The 23,264-nt window shown below is 40.4% G+C and overlaps 1 protein-coding gene across 16 annotated transcripts in view; it reads right to left on the bottom strand.

Moving 5' to 3' along the window:
• Nucleotides 1–23,264, bottom strand: part of AHI1 (Abelson helper integration site 1) — a 231,607-nt gene that overhangs the window by 195,083 nt on the left and 13,260 nt on the right. Inside the window, exon 1 of one of the 16 annotated variants that reach the window (XM_070073535.1) lies at nucleotides 4,151–4,453. The exons of the other annotated variants lie outside the window; for them this stretch is intronic. The gene's annotated coding sequence lies outside the window, so the exon portion shown is untranslated. Of the gene's footprint in view, nucleotides 1–4,150; nucleotides 4,454–23,264 lie in introns of those variants that run through there. 16 annotated transcript variants of the gene reach the window in all.

Here is a 23,264-nt window from a genome sequence, read left to right as displayed (position 1 = left end):
AATATACATAAAAATAAGATGGAAAATATTAGCAAGTAGCATCTAAATTTATAACTAACATTTTATCATCTCCAAGTCTTTTCTGCTCATTACATTCTATTATGTAATAGAGTTTTAACAGTTCTTAAAATGTTCTAGATACATTTCATCAAACAGTGCTTTGGTTTTTTTTTTTTTTTTTTTTTAAGAGATTTTATTTATTTGAAAGGTAGAGTTACAGACAGGAGAGAGAGGGAGAGGCAGAAAGGTCTTCCATCTGCTGGTTTACTCCCCACAAGGCCACAATGGCCTGAGCTGAGCAAATCCAAAGCCAGCAGCCAGGAGCTTCTTCCAGGTCTCCCATGTGGGTGCAGGAGTCCAAGTACTTAGGCCATCTTTCACCGCTTTCCCAGGCCATAAACAGAGAACAGGATCAGAAGAGGAGCAGCCAGGACACGAACTGGCACCCATGTGGGACATGATGCCAGCCCCAGGTATTTTCTCATAACCTATGATCACTCATTTTCTAACCAATGTTTTTAATTTACCTCTTCTGTGGCTCATGATTTTGTACCCTGAAAAATCTGCCTAAACAAGTTTGGTCACAAAAGTTTTATCCTATGAATCTTTTGTAAGTTACACAATTTTAGCTCTCAGTTTTAGGTCTTTGACCCATTTTAAGTTAATTTTCAAATAAGAGATGTTATAGTTTATTAACTATATATAGATGTATGCTTGTCATAGGACTTTTTGTTGGAAAAATTATCATTTACCTCACCAAACTGAATGGCAACTGTTGTCAAAACTTAGTTGACCATATAGATTTGGGTCTATTTCTAGACTTTATACTGTTCCACTGATTTAAATACCTATTTTTATGACAATACCAAGATGTCTTGATTACCACAGCTTTATAATGGCCTTTAAATCAGACAGTGTAACTCTTTCAGTTTGTTCTTCTCCAAGACTGTTCTGGCTATTTCTAGGTCTGTTGTTTACATTTCCAAATACATTTTATAATTAGATTTTATATTTTAAAAACTTGTTGGCATTTTGATTAGTATTGAACTAGTCACTAGATCAATTTTCAGAGAATACACATGCGACAATACTGATTTTTATGATCCCTGACATGGATACCTACTTATTTAAGTTTTTACTTCTAGCGCTATGGGAGTTTTTGGTACACAGGTCTTGTGCATTTTCTGGTAAATTTATTCTTGTTTGTAACATGTTTATTGCAATTATAAATGATTTTCAACTTCTAATTTCAAATTACTGATACAGAAATACAATGAATTTTTTATACATTAACTTTTATATTCTGCTAATTTCCCTTAGTTCTAGTTCTGCTTCTTTTAGCTTTCTTAAGATATTAACATAGATAATGTCATCTGTGAATACAGCCTATTTTACTTTTTCCTTTAAAATCTTTGTCCTTTTTTCGGTTGCATTACTTCATTGTTCAGTTTCTCCAGTACAATTCTGAATACACAGAGACACATGCTCAAGGTTAGGCAAAAGCACTCAGTTGGGGTTTTTTCTTTGTTTGTTTTACATTAAGTAAGATGTTAACTACAAGCTTTTTTTTTTTTTTTTTGGACAGGCAGAGTGGATAGTGAGAGAGACAGAGAGAAAGGTCTTCCTTTTTGCTGTTGGTTCACCCTCCAATGGCCGCCACGGCTGGCGCGCTGTGGCCGGCGCACCGCACTGATCCGAAGCCAGGAGCCAGGTACTTATCCTGGTCTCCCATGGGGTGCAGGGCCCAAGCACTTGGGCCATCCTCCACTGCCTTCCCGGGCCACAGCAGAGAGCTGGCCTGGAAGAGGGGCAACCGGAAAAGAATCCGGCGCCCCGACCGGGACTAGAACCCAGTGTGCTGGCGCCGCTAGGTGGAGGATTAGCCTATTGAGCCGCAGTGCCGGCCAACTACAGGCTTTTAACATGCCTTTAATTTAAGGATGTTCCTTTTTATTCTTGGCTTATCTGATAGTTATCAGGAATAGGTGACAAGTGTTGTCAAATCCTTTTTCGGAATTGAGATGACCAAATGATTTAACTTTTGACATGACGAATTACATCAAATGTTTTGTTTTGTTTTGTTTTAAAGATTTTATTTATTTATTTGAGAGGTAGAGTTACACACAGTGAGAGGGAGAGATAGAGAGAAAAGTCTTCCTTCTGTTGGCTCACTTGCCAAATGGCTGCAATGGCCGGAGCTGCACCAATCCGAAGCCAGGAGCCAGGTGCTTCTTCCTGGTCTCCCATGCGGGTGCAGGGGCCCAAGCACTTGGGCCATCTTCTATTATTTTCCAGGCCATGGAAAAGAGCTGGATTGGAAGAGGAGCAGCTGGGACTAGAACTGGCGCTCATATGGGATGCCGGCGACACAGACAGAGGATTAACATGCTGCGCCATGACGCCGGCCCCAACATCAAATGTTTTTTCTAATACTGAACTGACAATTCATTCCTGGGATAAGTCCCATCTGGTCATGGTATTTTATCTTATTTATAAGATTGGTTTTCTAACATTTTGTTGAAGATGGTTGCATCCAAATTAAAAAGGGATCCTGGGTGGTGGTTTTCTTATAATCTCTTTATCTAGTTTTTGGAGTAAGGGCAATAATTGCCCAAAAAAGGTGTGGAGAAGTATCACTTCTTACTGTAAAGTATCAAAGAGATTATACAGAATTGGTATTATCTCTTCCTCAAAAGTTTTGTAAAAATATATCAATGAAGACTAATTTTCTTTGTGGGAAAGTTTTTATTTTTAAAAAGATATAATATTCAAATCATTTCTTTTTCAGTAAGCTTTGGTAATTTGTGCCCCTCATATAATGTATGCATGTCATCTAAGCTGATAAATTTATTGTCATAAAGTTATTCATAACATTCCCTTATTATGAAGATCTATAGCATCATCAGTGAATCCTCCCTTACATTCCTAACATTGGTAATTTGTGTTTTTATTTTTTTTCTATGAAAAAAATGTCTGGTTTGAGATCATGCACAAGAGTTAATTCAATATGTCTAGGTTGCTAAAATAATATAAATTCCAAAAAAGGTCTATTGTTTTAGGACCAGCCGCAGGCAGGCTCCTGGAAACTGAGCTCTGAGTCACTGAAATCTTGTGCTTTACAGGAGTGTTTTCGTATTCCTGAAGCCTTGGAACACAACTGTGCTGTTTAACCAGATAGTTTATATTAAACAATGTGATTTATAGTGACCATCTGTTTTTGTTCTGGGGAGCTGCAGTCTGAGTATCTGAGGTCAGTCACACAGGTGTTGCATGCCTATGTGACTGATCCTCCCCTGCACCAAGACATACAACCATGGACATCAAGGCTCATGTAGGCATCTCTGGTTGGCAGTATTTTGCTCATGTTGTCAAACACATGGTAGAACTGAGTGAGTTCCATGCAGCTCCACTAGGAGGGTACGCCTGGAAGCCTGCACTTGGTTTCTCCTTTGCTATGCCCCCATGCAGCTTTTCCATTTGCTGGTTTTAATCTGTATCCTTTTGTTGTAATCAACTATAAGTCTAACTGCTTTTGAGTCCTGTGAATCTCTAGTAGATTACCAAACTTGAGGGTGGCTATGGTGACCTCTAATACACTGAATAACTGATTTTACTGGTCTTTCAAAAGGATCTGAATTTGGATTTACAGGTGCTACTGTTTTTGTTTTCTATCTCACTGACTTATAATCTTAATTACTACCATTCTCTGAATTTAATTTGTTTTTCATATTATTTTTTAAGGTGAAAGCTTCAGTAATGGCTTAAGACCATCCTTCCTTCTTAATACAGCATTTAGGCTATAAATCTTGCTATAAGTACAAATCTTGGTATATTGAGACCTCTTTTTAACAAAATATTTTATCACTTCTTTTCTGATTGTTTTGATATATTGGTTACTTAGGGTCTTCACTTCCAAATATTTGGAGCTGGTATAATTATCTCTGTTGATTCTTTCTGGTTTGAATCTGTTGTGGTCTAAGAATATGCTCTGTGTTAAAATTATTTTATATTAAAAAATTGAAAGTCATTTTCCCTTAGTTTGATATGCTTTCCTGAAATGATACATTTTTTATGTTGTAGACAAAATTACCAAATTACTTTCTAAAAAAAAGTTATTCCTGTTTATGCTATCACCAACATATGAAAATACCTGGCCAGCGCCGTGGCTCAATAGGCTAATCCTCCGCCTTGCAGTGCCGTCACACCAGGTTCTAGTCCCGGTCGGGGTGCCGGATTCTGTCCCGGTTGCCCCTCTTCCAGGCCAGCTCTCCGCTATGGCGCAGGAGTGCAGTGGAGGATGGCCCAAGTGCTTGGGCCCTGCACCCACATGGGAGACCAGGAGAAGCACCTGGCTCCTGCCTTCGGATCAGCGTGATGTGCTGGCCACGGCGGCCATTGGAGGGTGAACCAAGGGCAAAGGAAGACCTTTTTCTCTGCCTCTCTCTCTCACTGCCTGTCAAAAACAAACAAACAAACAAACAACCTAATTGTCAACTTTCTTCCCAACACAGGTTATTTTCAGTCCTTTAAATCTTTTCAGAATGGGAAGATGGCGGAATAGGGAGGGAGCACACCGAAGGTCCAGGAAGGGAAGGTTCAAAGAGGGGTGAGAACTTGTAGTTCTGGGAAACGAGAAGCCCTTCCCGAAACTGGGGAGACAGGGTGGACCAATGAGGAGGACGCGGACACCTGAGGTGCAGGACACCAGCAGGAGTGTGTACGCACCAGCGCTGGAAACCGAGGTGAGACGGGCACTCACCCAGCACCGCAGCAACAGCCGCCCCTCCCCCAACCCATCCTGGGACAGACACTGAGACACACACAACTGAGTGGGGGAGGAAATAGAAAACGGAACAGAGTGAGTGGCGCCTGCGGAAAGAGTGGGCAATTCAGGGGTATTAATTAAGAGACTGAGGAAGCCAGTATCTCTTGGCACCTCCTCAGAGCTGCAGTGGGCGGGAAGCAGCCATTTTGTCTGTTTACATTTGGGCTTAAAGGAGAATTGTCTTTGCCTTGACGCTAACCTTCGGAGGTGGAGCCCAAAGTTGGAGCGGAGCGACACGACACTTCTTGCTCAGGGGCAGGCATCGAGGGAGGGCAGCTCAAAGCCCTGACGCCCGTCTACTCAAGTTACAAGAAAAAAAAAAAAATTGAATAGCGCCTGCAGGAAAAGGGCAGGATCCAAAACTGAGGGATCAACAGGAGCCGCCCAACCCATAATCAGAGCTGCAGCGGGCAGAGAGCAGCCATCCTGTCTGTCTATGTTCGGGCTGTGTAGAGCAGCCTGCTTACACTGGATATTGGTACAGACTCATAGCAGCCTATAGCAGAGGGAAATCAACCTGAAAAACCACCCAGACAGAATGGCAAAAAACCAAACAAAAACCCACAATAAGAATATAGAAGAACATATAAACTTGCCAATGGAGCAGGCTAAACCAACCATAACAGAGGCTGAAGAAGTTGAAACCATGCCAGAAAAAGAATTCAGAAAATTAATAATCAGAATACTTAGAAATAATGAGAAACAGTGTCAAGAGCTGAATGAAAAACAAGCCCAAGGATTAGAGATCCTAAAGAGAAGCCAGAATGAAATACTAGAACTGAAAAACTCAATTGACCATATAAAAAACAGCGTGGAATCCCTCGGAAATTGAACAGATGTAATAGAAGACCGAATATCAGAATTTGAAGACAAACTTCCAGAAATAATACAGTCAGTTCAAACGCAGGAAGAAGAAATTAAACAATTAAAAAATACAGTCGGAAACCTACAAGATTCAATCAAATGGCGTAATGTTCGGATAATCGGAGTCCCTTGACAGGGTGGAAAGAGAGAATGGATTGGAAGGTGTCTTCAATGACATAATATCAGAAAACTTTAAACAAAGGCAGCTGGATAACAACACACAAATACAACAGATAGCCAGGACTCCGAACAGAGTAGACCAGAAGAGAAATTCACCATGACACATTGTGGCAACACTCAGCTCAGTGACACAAAAAGAACAAATCCTAAAATGTGCCAGAGAATCAGGGGTAAGTCAATCAGACTCACCCCAGACTTCTCATCGCAAACAATACAGGCAAGGAGACAACGGCATGATATATTTCAAGTTTTAAAAGACAATGCCAACCTAGAATACTATACCCTGCAAAGCTATCATTTATGAATGAAGTGGAAATAAAGATCTTCCATGACAAACAGAAACTGAAAGAATTTGTATCCACGCATCCAACCCTACAACACTTGCTCAAAGACGTGCTGCACACAGAAATACAAAAACAAGAACTTCACTACAAAAAAAAGCGAATGTAGAGTAACCCACAAACAAAGTTCAAAGTACATAAACAACTCGTTTCAGGAAACATGAATGGGAAAAGACAGTACTTAACAGTAATCACACTGAATGTGAATGGTCTTAATTCCACTACAAAGAGACACAGACTAGCTGATTGGATCAAGAAAGAGAATCCACCTATATGCTGCCTTCAGGAGACACCCCTTATCAGCAAAGATGCACGCAGACTGACAGTGCAAGGATGGAAAAAGATACTCCAAGCTAACGGAAATCAAAAAAGAGCTGGTGTGGCCATCCTAATATCAGACAAAATAGACTTTAACATAAAAACTATTAAAAGAGACAGAGAAGGGCACTATATAATGATTAAAGGACCTATCCAACAGGAAGACATTACTATTATAAATGTATACGCACCTAATTACAGGGCGCCTGGCTACCTGAAAGAATTACTAAAGGATTTAAAGGGAGATATAGACTCAAATACAATAGTAACAGGGGACTTCAACACCCCACTCTCACCAATGGACAGATCAACCAGACAGAAATTCAACAAGGAAACAACAGAGCTAACTGACGCCATAGACCAAATAGACCTAATAGATATCTTCAGAACCTTCCACCCCACAGACACAGAGTTCACGTATTTCTCCCCAGTACATGGAACATTCTCTATGATTGACCATATGCTAGGCCATAAAGGGAGCCTCAACAAATTCAAAAAACTGAAACTCTACCATGCAGCTTCTCAGACCATAGCACAGTGAAACTCGAAATCAACAACCCAAGAATCTCTACACCATATGCAAATATATGGAGAATGGACAACATGATCCTAAATGAATAGTGGGTCATCGAAGAAATTAAAAGAGAAATCAAAGGATTTCTAGAAACAAATGAAAATGATAACACAACCTATCAAAACCTGTGGGACACAGCAAAAGCAGTGCTAAGAGGAAAGTCTATAGCAATTGGTGCCTACATCAAGAAGCTGGAAAGGAACCAAACAAATGAACTCTCCATGCACCTCAAGGATTTAGAAAAACAGCAGCAAATCAAGCCCAAATCCAAAAGGAGGAAAGAAATACTAAAGATCAGAGAAGAAATAAACAGAATTGAAACCAAAAAAACAATACAAAAGATCAACAAAACCAGGAGCTGGTTCTTTGAAAAAATAAACAAAATCGACACACCATTGGCCCAACTAACCAAAAAAAGGAGAGAGAAGATCCAAATCTGTAAAATCAAAGATAGTAATGGAAATGTAACAACAGACACAACAGAAATAAAAAGAATCATCAGAAACTACTACAAAGAGATGTATGCTAACAAATTGGGGAACCTGGAAGAAATGGATAGAATCCTGGACAAATACAACCTTCCTAAACTGAGCCGTGAAGATATAGAAAATCTAAACAGACCCATAACCATGGAAGAAATTGAATCAGTAATAAACACACTACCGAAAAAGAAGAGCCCAGGACCAGATGGTTTCACTGCCGAATTTTACCAGACATTTAGAGAACAACTAACCCCAGTTCTTATCAAATTATTCAAAATGATTGAAAGAGAGGGAATCCTTCCAATTTCTTTCTACGAAGCCAATATCACCTTAATTCCTAAGCCTGGAAAAGACACAACAAAGAAAGAAAACTACAGACCTATCTCCCTGATGAACATAGATGCAAAAATATTCAACAAAATTCTGGCAAACCGAATCCAACTACACATCAGAAAGATCATTCACCCGGACCAAGTGGGATTTATCCCTGGTATGCAGGGATGGTTCAATATTCGAAAGTCAATCAATGTAATACATCACATTAACAAATTGAGAAACAAAAATCATATGGTTATCTCAATAGATGCAGAGAAAGCATTTGACAAAATACAACACCCTTTCATGATGAAAACCCTAAGCAAATTGGGGTTAGAAGGAACATTCCTCAACACAATTAAGGCAGTCTATGATAAACCAATGGCCAGCATCATAGTGAATGGGGAAAAGTTGGAGGCATTTCCATTGAAAACTGGCACCAGACAGGGATGCCCACTCTCACCATTGCTATTCAATATAGTCCTAGAAGTGTTAGCCAGAGCCATCAGGCAAGAAAAAGAAATTAAAGGGATACAATTGGGAAAGGAGGAAGTTAAGCTATCCCTATTTGCAGATGACATGATACTATATATAGGGGACCCGATAAACTCCTCTAAGAGACTACTGGAACTCATAGAAGAGTTTGGTAAAGTAGCAGGATACAAAGTCAACGCTCAGAAATCAACAGCCTTTGTATACACAGACAATGCCATGGCTGAGGAAGAACTACTAGATCAATCCCATTCATGATAGCCACAAAAACAATAAAGTACCTTGGAATAAATTTAACCAAGGAGGTCAAAGACCTCTATGATGAAAATTACAAAACACTAAAGAAAGAAATAGAAGATGACACAAAAAAATGGAAAAACCTGCCATGCTCATGGACTGGAGAATCAATATCATCAAAATGTCCATTCTCCCAAAAGCAATTTACAAGTTCAATGCAATACCAATCAAAATACCAAAGTCATTCTTCAAAGACCTAGAAAAAACGATGCTGAAATTCATATGGAGAAACAGGAGACCCAGAATAGCTAAAGCAATCCTTTACAATAAAAACAAGGCCAGAGGCATCACAATTCCAGACTTCAAGACATACTACAGGGCAGTTATAATCAAAACAGCCTGGTACTGGTACAAAAATAGATAGGTAGACCAATGGAACAGAATAGAAACCCCAGAAATAAATCCAAACATCTATAACCAACTCATATTCCACAAAGGACCTAAAACCAACCCCTGGAATAAGGACAGCCTCTTCAACAAATGGTGCTGGGAAAACTGGATGTCCACATGTCGCAGTATGAAGCAAGACCCCTACCTTACACCTTATACAAAAATCCATTCAACATGGATCAAAGAACTAGAGATGGGCCACGACACCATGAAACTAATTGACAGTACAGGGGAAACCCTTCAAGATATCGGAAGAATTCCTGGAGAAGACCCCACAGGCACGGGTAATCAAAGATAAAATAAACAAATGGGATTACCTCAACTTGAAGAGTTTCTTAACAGCAAAGGAAACACTCAGGAAAGCGAAGAGGCAACCAACAGAATGGGAGACGTTATTCGCAAACCACACAACAGATAAAGGATTAACAACTAGAATCTACACAATGATCAAAAAACACCACAGAATCAAAACAAACAACCCAATAAAAAAATGGGCCAAGGACCTTAACAGACATTTTTCAAAAGAGGAAATCCAAATGGCCAACAGGCACATGAAAAAATGCTCAGGATCCCTAGCCATCAGGGAAATGCAGATAAAAACCACAATGAGATACCACCTCACTCCGGTTAGATTGGCTTACATACAGAAATCAACCAACAACAGATGCTGGCGAGGATGTGGGGGAAAAGGGACACTAATCCACTGTTGGTGGGAATGCAAACTGGTAAAGCCACTATGGAAGACAGTCTGGAGAATCCTCAGAAACCTGAATATAGCACTACCACAGGACCCAGCCATCCCACTCCTTGGAATATACCCAAATGGAATTAAAGGGGTGAAAAAAGCCATTTGCACCTCAATATTTGTTGCAGCTCAATTCACAATAGCTAAGACATGGAATCAACCTAAATGTCCATCAATGGATGACTGGATAAAGAAATTATGGGATATGTACTCTATGGAACACTATACAGCAGTAAAAAACAATGAAATCCGGGCATTTACAACAAAATGGAGGAAGCTGGAAAACATCATGCTGAGTGAAATAAGCCAGTCCAAAAGGGACAAATATCACATGTTCTCTCTGATCGATGGCAACTAAACGAGCACCTAAAATGATACCCATTGAAGTGAAATGGACACTATGAGAGACAATGACATGAGCAGCCCTTGTCTAGACTGTTGAGGAACAACTTACTATTTTGTTCCTTTAGTATTTTTGTTGTTGTTGTTGTTCCTCAATTTTTCTCTATACAAGACCACTGGTTGAACTCTGCAATCAATGCACAGCCATTCTTAAGCGTTTAAAAATTAACAGAAAATTGATCGCTGTGAAATATAGGAGTGGGAATAAGAGAGGGAGGAGATATATAGGACGGCACATACTCACTCAGACCTACCTCCAATAGTGGAACTAGAAATGTGCCAGGGGATTTTAACTCAACCTTGGAGGCAGGTACCAATGCCAGCACACTTGGTAAAGTGATAAGTATAAATACACAACCGATCAAAAAGATAGGGTAAGTGTTGAAGAGATTTCACAAATAAGACCAGTGTAAGCAAATAATGAAGGATAGAACCAAAAGGGAGAGAATGATCCTGCGGGGGAAGCAGGACCCACAGCAGACTCATAGAATGGCAAACGCACTAAACAGCACTCCTGCCTCAGAATCAACCCTTGGGACATTCGGATCTGACTAAAAGGTCCATGAGAGTCTCACAGGCATGGAAAGCCATGACACGGTGGCAAAAAACAATCTAAATGAAAGATCCTGGTGAACAAGACCCCAGCAGAAGGAACAGGCCATCAAGGAGACAGGCGCCTTTCTCTGACGGGAGGAAGGAACCTCCACTGTGATACGGCCTTGACTAAACAAGTTCAGAGTCGGTGAACTCAAGGGGCTTCCATAGCCTAGACAGCTCATAGCAAGAGTCTAGGGTGATTGCTGACATCATACATAAGAGTGCCAATTGTTAAATCACCAACGGGAGTCACTGGGTACATGCTCCCCACATAGGATCTCTGTCCTTAATGTGTTTTACCATGAAACTTAAAAACAACACTACTAGTCATACAATACCCTATACCTTGTGTGGTTGTGTGAGTGCAGCCAGTTGAAATCCTTGCTTAGTATATACTAAGTTGATCTTCAGTATATGAAGGTAATTGAAAATGAAACTCAATGAAAGGCGGGATGGGAGAGGGAGTGGGAGAGGGGAGGGCCATGGGAGGGAGGGAGGTTGGGGGGGGAAGCCACAACAATACAAAAGTTGCACTTTGTAAATTCACATTTATTAAATTAAAAAAAATCTATAACACAAAAAAAAAGAAAAAAAAAGAACTTAATACTTTACCCTTTTAGTATTTTTTATGTTCTACTTAAAACTATTGGTTGAACTCTGTAATTAATACACAATTACTCTTAGGTATTTAATTAATGCTATAACTAGTACTCAAATAGTATTTTATACTTTGTGTTTCTGTGTGGGTGCAAACTGTTGAAATCTTTACTTAATATATGCTAAATTGATCTTCTGTATATAAAAATAATTGAAAATTAATCTTGATGTGAATGGAAGGGGAGAGAGAGTGGGAGAGGGGAGTGTTGTGGGTGGGAGGGAAGTTATGGGGGGGATGCTATTGTAATCCATAAGCTGTACTTTGGAAATTTATGTTCATTAAATAAAATAAAATATAAAAAAAGAAAAAAAAACATTAAGGGAATTCATTTTTTACAAATATATTTTTGGTCAATTTGTAAAAAATAAATGCATAAAAATTTTAATTTTCATATTCAAAATACAAATCTTTAGATTTTTTTTGTGGCCCATGCTGTCAATCTGGGTGAATATTCCATGTGCACTAGCCAACAATGAGTATTGTGTTTGCTGAGTACAATGTTCTATAAAACTCAAGAAAAAATGTGTTAATATTGTTAATAAAGACTTCTATACTCATTGATTTTTTGACTCCTTGTTCTAAGAGGAAGGACTGAAGTATCTAACTGTGATTGCTGACTTTCTACTTCTCATTTCATATCTGAAAGTTTTTCACTTGTGTATTCTGAAGCTCTGTTATTAAGTTATACATATTTAGAATTATTGTCTTCCTTACAAACTGACTTTATCATAACTAATATTCCTCTTTATCCTTGGTGTGATTTTTTATTCTAAAATATACTTTCTCCAGCATAAATGTAAGCATTCTAGGTTTTTTTTGACTCACATGAGCATAATTTATTTTTTTCCATCCTTAAGTGATAACTTATCTGTGCCTTTACACATATATTTAAAGTTGGTTTATTACAGTCAACATGCAGTTGGGTTTTGTTTATGTGCTAGTCTGATGATCTCCACCTTGTAATGGGTTTGTTTGGACCATTTACAATTAAAGTGATTCTTCGTATGACTGGGCCTAAATATGTTTGCTTTCTATTATCCTATCTTCCTTTATTTCTTTTTCCTCTCTTCCTACCATCTTTCTGTGTGTATTTGTGATTTCACTGCAGGTATACCTCAAAGATACGGCAGGTTTGGTTTCAGACTACTGTAATAAAGGGAATAGCAGAATAAAGTTGCAGGGCCAGTGCTGTGGCGTAGTGTATAATAGGTGGCTGCAGTGCTGGCATCCCATGTGGGCGCCAGATTGAGTCCCGGCTGCTCCACTTCTGATCTAGCTCTCCTATGTCCTGGGAAAGCAACAGAAAATGGCCCAAGTACTTGGGCCGCTGCACCCACGTGGGAGACCTGGTTCCAGGCATCAGATCGGCCATTTGGGGAATGAACCAAAGGATGGAAGATGTCTCTCTCCCTCTATGCCTCTGCTTCTCAGTAACTCTGCCTCTCAGTAATTCTGCCTTTCAAATAAATAATGAACATTAAAAAGAAAAAGAATAAAGTTGCATGGATTTTTTTTGGTTTCCCAGCTCATATGAAAGTATGTTCACAGTATACACTAGTTTATTAAGTGTGCAATAACATTATGCATAAATGCATACATACTTTAACTTAAAATACTTTTTATTTTTTGACAGGCAGAGTTAGACAGTGAGAGAGACAGAGAGAGACAGAGAGAAAGGTCCTCCTTTTCCGTTGGTTCACCCTGCAAATGGCCATCACGGCTGGCATGCTGCGCCGATCCGAAGCCAGGAGCCAGGTGCCTCCCCTTGGTCTCCCATGCGGGTGCAGGGCCCAAGCACTTGGGCCATCCTCCACTGCCTTCCTGAGCCACAGCAGAGAGCTAGACTGGAAGAAGAGCAACTGGGACAGAATCCGGCGCCCCAACCGGGACTAGAACCTGGGGTGCCAGTGCCACAGGCAGAGGATTAGCCAAGTGAGCCGTGGTGCTGGCCAAAATACTTTATTGTTAAAATTGCTAGTGATCACCTGAACCTTCATCCATTTGTGATTCTTTGCTGCTCATGGGTCCTGCCTTGAAAGCAGCTGACCAATCAGAGGCTGTCAATGGTTGGCTGCTGCAAGTTCGTAAAACAGACGATGATGAAGTTTACTGCAGTGCCTCTTCCTTTCACAAAAGATTCCTCTGCAGCATGTGATACTGTTTGAAGCATTTTACCTACAGACTACTTTCCAAATTGGAGTCAGTACTCTCACACCCTACCACTACTTTATCGACTTTAGTGTAATCTTCCAAATTCTTGGTTATCATTTCAGTAGGGTCCACGGTTTCTGTCACCAGGAGTGTACTCCATCACAGAAAACAATTCTGTTGCTCATCCATAAAGTTTTAACATACAGTGTAACAATTCAGTCACACCTTCAGGCTTCACTTCTAATGCTAGTGCTCTTGCTATTTCCACATCTGCAGTGACATCCTCCACTGAAGTCTTGAGACCCTCTGACCCATTCACGAGGGTTGAAAGACAACAAGATGGTAGCTGAGTTAAGACACTCCAGTCATTATCTCCCCACAGAGACCAATTTGCACAGCTGTTCACACACCAAACCACCCTCCCAAGAGCTAAGGAAGTCAGGTGAGAGACACAGTGCCTGGCTTTAGTATAAACTGAAGAAGTGATGCATTAAAGAAGGCAGGAAGGAAATAGTTCTCTGATCACCTCTCCTCCACCCCTAACAGTACAGCTTGAGGAAAGAGGCCTCTTGTTTGGGGAAGTGAAAGGTAGGGAATTAAATGCAGATTTAAGAGTTGAAATCCAGTACCAGACCCACTATAGTGAATCCTGAGCTGGAAAGTGCCCCCAGCTCTCTCCGCAGGCCTGTCCTCACTGGCTGACCCTCTGGTCCCTTGACTGCCTCTACCACCCATCCACCAACCTTGGGCAGGCAGCAGAGCGAGAACCCAGCCACTGAGAATTAGGTCAGGAAAGTAAGTACGGAACTCTGCCTTGGAGCTCAGTGCCAGGCAAGCCATAATGAGACCCAGCACCACAAAGAGCCCAAAGGACTCAATTCTCAGGCCAGTATTAGAGATGGAGCCTCCAGACCTGCCCTGGCATCAGGTAGAAACCTGCACCCCAGTGGATAGACTCCTGTTTTGGCTTGCATCACCAGTAGCTACATTTGGGTCTGGTGAGCAGTTCTGAGAATGTGCAGGACCATATGGCTATGAGAATGCGGTGCAGCAGTAGGCCAGAGGATTGTTTCTACTCCTTCTGTCCCCAAACTTAGACAGACAGCAGGAAGTTACAGCAGTATGGCAGTAAAGTGACCACAAGACTGTGTCCTGGAATTCAAAGCAGGCTGGTAAAAGCTAATACTAGGTAAACGCTAATAGTTCGCGTCCCCAGGCCAGTGCCTGTGGGTGTAGTCTCTGGATCTGCTGTGGTGCCAGGTAGAGACCATGGCCCAGCTGATGACTTATTTCTCACCAGTATCACCTGTGGCCGATTACAGTGGCTCATGAGTCCATCTTAGCAGCAGGCAGACCACAGCAGTTTGGGCCTTGGTTCAGGGCCCATGTTGCACTGTTCATGGCGGTCTGTGGGCTCTGAGTATGATATAGCATTGCAGCACTGTGCCACAGAACTGCTCACCCTCCCTCAACCCTAGGCAGCACAACATGGATAGAGTAATTGTTGACTTAGGGGAAAAACAGGGAGGTGGTTGACAAGTCATTGCACAGCAGCTTGGGTCCCTCCACAGTGAAGCCCAGAACTGGGCAGAATTTTAAAGTGCCTGATCACAGGCTGGTGACTGTGCAAGAGGTGTCTAGGCCTACACTGGCTCCAGGAAGAGGCTTGCAGGGATGGACTGTCCACATAAGATGTTTCCCAAGTTCATTCTGATCAATAGACCAACTGTGGGTTTGGGGAAAAACCTGGGTTTGGGCTACCCACTAATGCCAGAACCACAACACATGAACAGCTGACTTGATGTAGACGTTGACTTAGCGTAGCATCTAAAGCTGAAACAACAGCAGTCTCCACAGGCTCCCAGAAAATAAGCAGACTGCTTAGAATTCTTCGAAGGACAGGCACAAACAGCCAGACTATGAAGTGTGGAATTAATGTCTAATTCTTCAGTGTGCAAACACTGTACTCTCAGAGTACCATGATCTCACCTAATGAAAAAAAACAAGGGTCCAGAAACCAACTGTATAGCAACTGATAGCTTCAAACTTTTGAATGGTGAATTAAAGATAGTTATTTTAAGGTAACTCAGTGAGCTTCAAGAAAACAAGGAAATTATTGAATACCTTAATGGAGAAACCTGATAGAGATTGAAGTGATTAAAATGAAACAGAAATCCTTGAGGTAAAAAGTATGCTAAGTAAAATTAAAAACACAATAGAGGCATCGACAGCAGGATAAATCAAATAAGAGAAAGAATTAATGAGAATAGAGACAGGAAATTTAATACAGTCAAAAGAAGAAAGAAGATTCAAGAGTTATGAAGCCAGCTTATGGCAGCTCTGAAAGAGCATTTCAAGAATAAATATCCAAGTTACCACAGTTCAAAAAAGACCTGAGAATGCCAAAGGGGTACAAAGTTTACTCAAAGAGATAACAGGAAACCCCTCAAAGGGAGAAAAAGGTACCACTATCAGGTGCAAGGAAGTTAAAGGTCACCAGGCAGATTTAACTCAACCAAGACTATCCCAAGATACGATATAATCCAACTCTCCAAAATTAAAGAGAACAATCTCAAAGCTGCACAAGAAACAAAAAAAAAAATGCAAAGATTTCTCAGTTTGCATGACTTCAGGCTTCTCAACACTAACCATACAGACCAGAGAAGAAAGGGATGAGATTTTCACAATACTGAAAGAAAAAAATGCCAAAAAAGAATATTTGACCTGCAAGAAATGCTAAAGAGAGTCTTCAAGCTGAAATACTAAATAGTAAGAAGAAAATAGGAGAAGTTAGAAAACTCACGATAAATGCAACTATTCAAATTCAGAATGCTTTAATATTGTAAATATGAGGCATAAGCCAAGCATATTGTTAGTATGAAGACTTGAAAACCAATTTAAAAACTATATTTACATATTAAAGAGGTAGGCAATATATAAAGATGCAAAATGAGACATCAAACATCCAAAATGTGGAGAAGTGTGTTTTATTTGGTTTTGTTTAAATGTCTTGTTATGGTACCTTTAGGATCAATGTTAAGGTGCTATTATTTCAAAATACCTTGTTACATCAAAGATCTTTTCTGTAAGTATCATAGTAATTACAAAGTAAAAATATATAATAGACTTACCAAAAATAACAAGCAAGAAATCAAAATAATAACTAGGGGAAATCACTTAAACACAAAGATTATAAAATAAGGAGAGAGGAACTATAATAAGACTAGAAAATGAGTGTTAAACGGTAAGACCTTGGCTATCAAAAATTATCTGCAATGTGAATGGATTAAATTCTCCAATTGAAAGACATAAAGTGACTGAATGGATAAAAAGTAAGACTCAACTATCTGCTGCTGACAAGAAACTGGAGTCTATTCCACACAGACTGGAAACTGAAGGAATATAATAAAATAGTCCAGACAAATGGAATAAAGAAGTGGTAGTAGTCATTTTTATATCAGATTAAATAAACTTTAAATCAAAAGCAGCCAAAAAAAAAAAAAAAGGGGGGGGGTGGGCAATGTTGCACAGGGGAAAAGTAGCAGTTAATGGTCCAATCACCTTGGTTTCTGCCACTCTTGCTGGAGATCCACAGAGGAAGTTCCTGGCTTCTAGCTTTGGCCTGGCCCAGCCCTTGCTGTTGCGGGCATTTGGGGAGTGACCCAGGTATGAAAGATCTCTCTCTTACTCTGTCCTTCTCTGTCACTCTGCCTTTAAAATAAATAAATATGAGGCTAGTGCTGTGGCACAGCAGGTAAAGCCACCAAGCACCAGCATCCCGTATGGGCACCGCTTTAAGTTCTGCTACTCCACTTCCAATCCAGCTCCCTGCTAATATGCCCGGGAAAACAGCAGAAGATGGCCCCTGCATCTATGTGGGAGACCCACTGGCTCCTGGCTTCGGATTGGCCCAGCTCCAGCCATTGCTGCCATTTGGGGAGTGAACCAGAGGATGGCAGATCTCTCTCTGTCTCTCCCCCTCTGTAAACTCTGTCTTCCAAATAAATAAATAAATGTTTAATAAATAAATAAATATTTATTAAAAAGAAAATGTTTTTTAAAAAGCAGTAGAAAGAGACAAGGAAGGTCATTTTATGATGATAACAGCAGCAGATGCTTATGGAGTGATCAGATTAAGATGGCGCAGTGTGCTGCTCAATTCTAGGACAAGATAGTTTAAAACAAAGTGGAAAGAGTGCAGTCTCAGGGAAGAGTTAGGCAGAAAACGCAGAGGAAAAGCTAAGTAAATTGGAGGAACATAGAGGACCTATGTGGAGGGTGAAGACATGCACAACTTAGGACCCCACCAGTCAAGAACCTCTGCACTAGAAAACAAGTATTAAATGGAGAGCAAGGTGAGACCAGACTGCAGCAGCCCAAGCCACTGGAAAAAAAAGCCGCAGCAAGAGCCTGGAGGGAATCCGGTTTGCAGCCCCGTGGAGGATAGTGTACCCGCCAAACTGGTGGAGAAAAACAAAGGGGGGCCACACTTTCACTCTCCCTATCATCCTGCAAAGGCATCCTGTAACACGCTGACAGAGAGCAGGCTCCATATGAAACAGCTGTGCCAGCTTGTGTGCGCACCCAGGGACCAGCCAAGCGTTGACTTCTGAGTCGAGTGGGGAGAATAGATGGGGCTAGGTACTCATGATTGTGGAAGGCTTGTGTGCCAGAACTGTGAAAATACTGAGGCTGCATGGGAGGACTCAGTGTGACAGGGTCTTTGGGCAGTCACTGTGGAAGGCTCCACACAATCAAGGCTCCCTGGTCACCTGGCGAGAGACATTGCTGGGGAATCTGAGCTTATACTTAGGACTGCACAGATCCTTTGTGTGGTCCTTGTGGCACAGCGAACAACTAATATACTCACTGGCTAGTGCCAAGGCACTGATCTCCTTGGAGGAGAGGAGCTAAGCAGAGTCTATGCCAACAGACAGGAAGAAACACTCCCCTCTGATAAAAATAAATAAATAAATAAAATAAAAAAGAGAGATTTACCACACAAAACCTGGGTATGGTCACTTCACATACGCCCTTCACCCTGGGGCACTGAGCAGAGCTCCCTGGTCACTTCAACCACACACGTCTAGGTGTTCCCCGAAAAGAGACACTCCACTAATCCAATGAGACATAGTCCAAAGATAAGACACCACAGCAAAAAAATCAAAGAAGAAACCAATGAGTATCCCCTCAAATGTATATATATATATACACCCAATATCAGAGTACCCAAATATATAAGGCAATCATTATAAAACTGAAGGGAGAAATAAGACTCTCATATTATAATAGGAGACTTTCAACATTTCCACTTTCAATAATGAACAGACCAACCAAATAGAAAATCAACCAATAAACCCCACAGAGTTGAACTGCTCCCTAGAACAATGGACTTAATAGGTATCTACAGAACATTCCATCCAACAGCTGGAGAACACTCATTCTTTTGATAGCATATGGAAGATCCTCCAGGTAGATCATATGGCAATTCAAAGAATAAGACTCAACAAACTTTTTAGAGTTTTTATTTTATTTGCAAGGCAGAAAGAAAAAGCAAGAGACAGAAGAGAAACAGAGATATGCCATCTGCTGGTTCACTCTCCAAATGCTAACAACAGTTGGGGCTGGGTCAGATCAAAGCCAGGAGTGGGGAACTCAATCCAGTTGTCCTACCTGGGTGGCAGGGACCCAGCTACTTGAGACATCACCTCCCAGAGTATGCCTTAGTATGAACCTGGAATGGGGAGCATGGCTGGGATTTGAACCAAGGTAATCTGAGATAGAATGTGAGCATCCTAAGCAGCATCTTAACCACCACACTAAACATCTACCATCAAACAAATATTAAAAAGGAAAATCAAATCAAACAACTTTACTGATACAGTACCACAGTAGAAATCAGTAACGATAGGAACTTTGGAAATTATATAAATACACAAAAACTAAACAACTAACTCCTGAACAACAAATGGATCACGAAAGAAACCAAGAAGAAAAATGTAAGGGTCCACAACGTGGTATAGTGGGTTAAGCTACAGCCCAGATTCCAACATCCTATATGAGCACTGGTTGAGTCCCAGCTATTCCACTTCTGATCCAGTTCCCTGCTAATAGGCCTAGGAAAGCACTGGAAGATGACCACAGTGCTTGGGCCCCTGCCACCTACATGGGAGATATGGATGGAGTTCTGGGTTTTCAGCTACAGCCTGGCCCAGCCCTGGCCGTTCTGGCCAACTGGGGAATGAAACAGCAGATGGAAGATCCCTCTGTTTCTACTTGTCTCTGTAACTCTGCCATTCAAGTAAATAAGATAAATCTTTTTTTGAAAAAAAGAAAGAAGAAATTTTTAATTTAATTAACAAGATTCTTGAAACAATTTAAGATAGAAACCTAGCATACAGGGCTGGCACCGTGGCTCATTTGGTTAATTCTCCGCCTGCGTTGCCAGCATCCCATATGGGCGCAGGATTCTTGTCCCAGTTGTTATATAAAAAATAAAAAATAAAAGAAACCTAGCATACAAAACTGTGGGATACAGCAAAAGAAGTCCCAAGGGAATGTCTGTAACAATCAACATTTACATTAAAAAAAGAAAGAAAAGAAAGATATCAAATAAACAACTTTATCACTGTACCTCCAGAAACTAGAAACATAAGAACACAATCCAAAATTAATAAAAGGAATGAAATAATAAAGACCAGAGCAAAGAAAAATGAAATACTACTAAGAATACCACGAAATATCAGCAAAATGAAGAGTTGGTTCTTTGAAAAGATAAACAAAATTGGCAAACTCTTAGCTAGACTAAGAAAAGACTCAAATAAACAAATTCAGATGATATGGGAGACAATATAACTGATACCACAGAAATACAAAGGATTAGTAGAGGCAATTATGAATAACAGTACACCACAAAATTTGATAATCCAAAAGAAAATAAAAGTCTTGGGCAAATGCACATTGCCAAGATTGAATCATGAGGAAACAGAACACAATAATGAGTAATAAGATTGAATGGGTAACAAAAAGTTCTAACTAGAATTTCAAAGGAAGATATATAAATGGTACATTAAAAAAAAGAGAGAGAGAGAGCACCCAACATCATCAATCATCAGGGAAATCCAGATTAAAATCACAATAATATTATTACCTTCAGTTAGGTTGGCTATTATCAAAACAAAACAAAACAAAAAGATAAGTGTTAGCAAGGATGTGGAGAAAAAGGAACCCCTGTACACTGTTGGTGGGAATGTAAATTAATACAGCCATTGTGGATAACAGTATGGAGATTCTTAAAAAAAAAAAAAAAAAAAAAAAAACAAACAAACAAAAAAAAACAAACAGAATTACAATGCGATCCAGCAATCCTACACTGGAGATATGTCCAAGAAATGGAATTGTCCTGTCAAAGAGGTATCTGTATTTCCATGTTTACAATAACCAAAACATGGAAACAATTCAAGTGTCCATTAAAAGATGCATGGATAAAGAAAATGTGGTACACACACACAATGGTACACTATCCACCCATAAAGATAAAATTCTGCCATGTGTAACAACATGGAACTGGATGTCATTATAAGTGAAGTAAGCCAGGCACAGAAAGATAATCACCACATGATCTTGCTCATATGTGGAAAATGAACAAAGAGATCTTGGAAATTTAGAGTGTAGAAAGGTGACTTCCAGAGGCTGAGGACAATTTGGGGAAGGGAAGGATAAGAAAAGGTTAATTAACTGGTACTAAGTCATGGTTAGATAGGAGAAAGAAGTTTTTGAGGTTTACTGCACAGCAGGGTGATTATAGATAACAATAATGTACTGTGCATTTTTTTGTGCAAAAAAAAACGAAGAATAGATTTTGAATATCTTTACCAAAAAAGGTAATCAATTTTTGATAGATGTTTATCCTTATTTGATTATGCAATGTATACATAGATACATCACATGATGTAAATATATATTTTATAAGTTTAAAAAATCAATTTCTAGGCCAGTGCCACGGCTTAATAGGCTAATCCTCCGCCTGTGGCGTCGGCTCCCCAGGTTCTAGTCCTGGTCAGGGTGCTGGATTCTGTCCCGGTTGCTCCTCTTCAAGTCCAGCTCTCTGCTGTGTCCCAGGAGTGCAGTGGAGGATGGCCCAAATGCTTGGGCCCTGCACCCGCATGGGAGAACAGGAGAAGCACCTGGTTCCTGGCTTCGGATCAGTGTGGTACGCCAGCCACAGCAGGGTGAACCAACGGAAAAAGGAGGAAGACCTTTCTCTCTGTCTCTCTCTCACTGTCCACTCTGCCTGTCCAAAAAAAAAAAAAAAAATCAATTTCTTCCACACTTTTGTTGATGTAGATATTCTGACCAACTCCCATGAATTTCAAATTTTTTTTTAAAAGATTTATTTATTGTATTTGAAAGACAGTTACAGAGAGGCAGAGGGAGAGAGAGAGAAGCTTTTCATCCGGTGGTTCACTCCCCAAATGGTTGCAATGGCCAGAGCTGGGCTGATCCAAAGCCAGGAGCCAGGAGCTTCTTCCAGGTCTCTCAACGCAGGTGCAGGGGTGCAAGGACTTGGGCCATCCTTCATTGCTTTCCCAGGCCACAGCAGAGAGCCAGATCGGAAGTGGAGCATCCAGGACCTGAACCGGCGCCCATATGGGTTGCTGGCACTGCAGGTGGTGGCTTTCCTTGCTATTCCACAGTGCCAGCCCCTCAAATAGTCTCAATGGAATCTAAAATGGTGAAACCTTTCCAACTTACCTTGCTCAGATCCCTCAGAAGAATCACTATCTACAGCCACTATAGCCTCATAAAGTGTATTTCTTAAATAATAAGACTTCAAAGTTAAAATTACTGCTTGATCCATGGCAGAACAGATGTTAGCAGGTTTGAAAACAATACCAATCACACTATACATCTCCATCAGAGCTCTTGGGTGACTAGGTGTGTTGTCAATGAACAGTAATGTTTCATAAAGACTATTTATTCCTGAACATGTCACACCATAATGCTCAATGTATCTTAACATATTCAGTAAATCATGCAGTAAATAGATGTGCTGTTATCCAGGCTTTGTTGTTCCATCTGTACTCAAAGAGCACAGGCAGAGTAGATTCACTATAATTCCTAAGGACCCTATGGTTTTCTGAAAGGTAAATGAACACTGTCTTTGACTTAAAGTCATCAGCTACATTAGCCTCTAACAGGGGAATCTTTGGTTTTAAGTTTTGAAGCCAGGCATTGATTTCTCTCATTAGTTGTGAGAGTCCTGGATGGCACCTTCTTCCAGTCTAAGAGTGTTTTATGTGGCCACCTTCACCAGTAACGTTAGCTAGATCTTCTGGATGACCTGTGCAGCTTCTACACTAGCACCTGTGGCTTCACTTGTAGCTTCACTTTGCAGTTACATATTACAACGATGGCTTCTTTCCTCAAACCCTTTTATTTTCTTTAGCTGCTTTTAAGATTTTCAGTTTATCTTTATTTTCAGCAATTTTAGTGAGACGCAACTTGGTATAATTCTGTTCACAGCATTCTGTTTAGGATTAGTTGAATTTCTTAGACGTATAGGTTTATTGTTCCTATAAAAACTGAAAATGTTTTCCATTTTTCATTTGAAAACATTTCAGGGGCCAGAAC

This window comes from Oryctolagus cuniculus, chromosome 5, assembly GCF_051225735.1.
Source record: "Oryctolagus cuniculus isolate XC-2025 breed Fujian yellow rabbit chromosome 5, ASM5122573v1, whole genome shotgun sequence".
Lineage (NCBI taxonomy): Eukaryota > Metazoa > Chordata > Mammalia > Lagomorpha > Leporidae > Oryctolagus > Oryctolagus cuniculus.
Note: the sequence above shows the minus strand (reverse complement) of the source record. Positions and strands in the feature narration are given on the sequence as shown.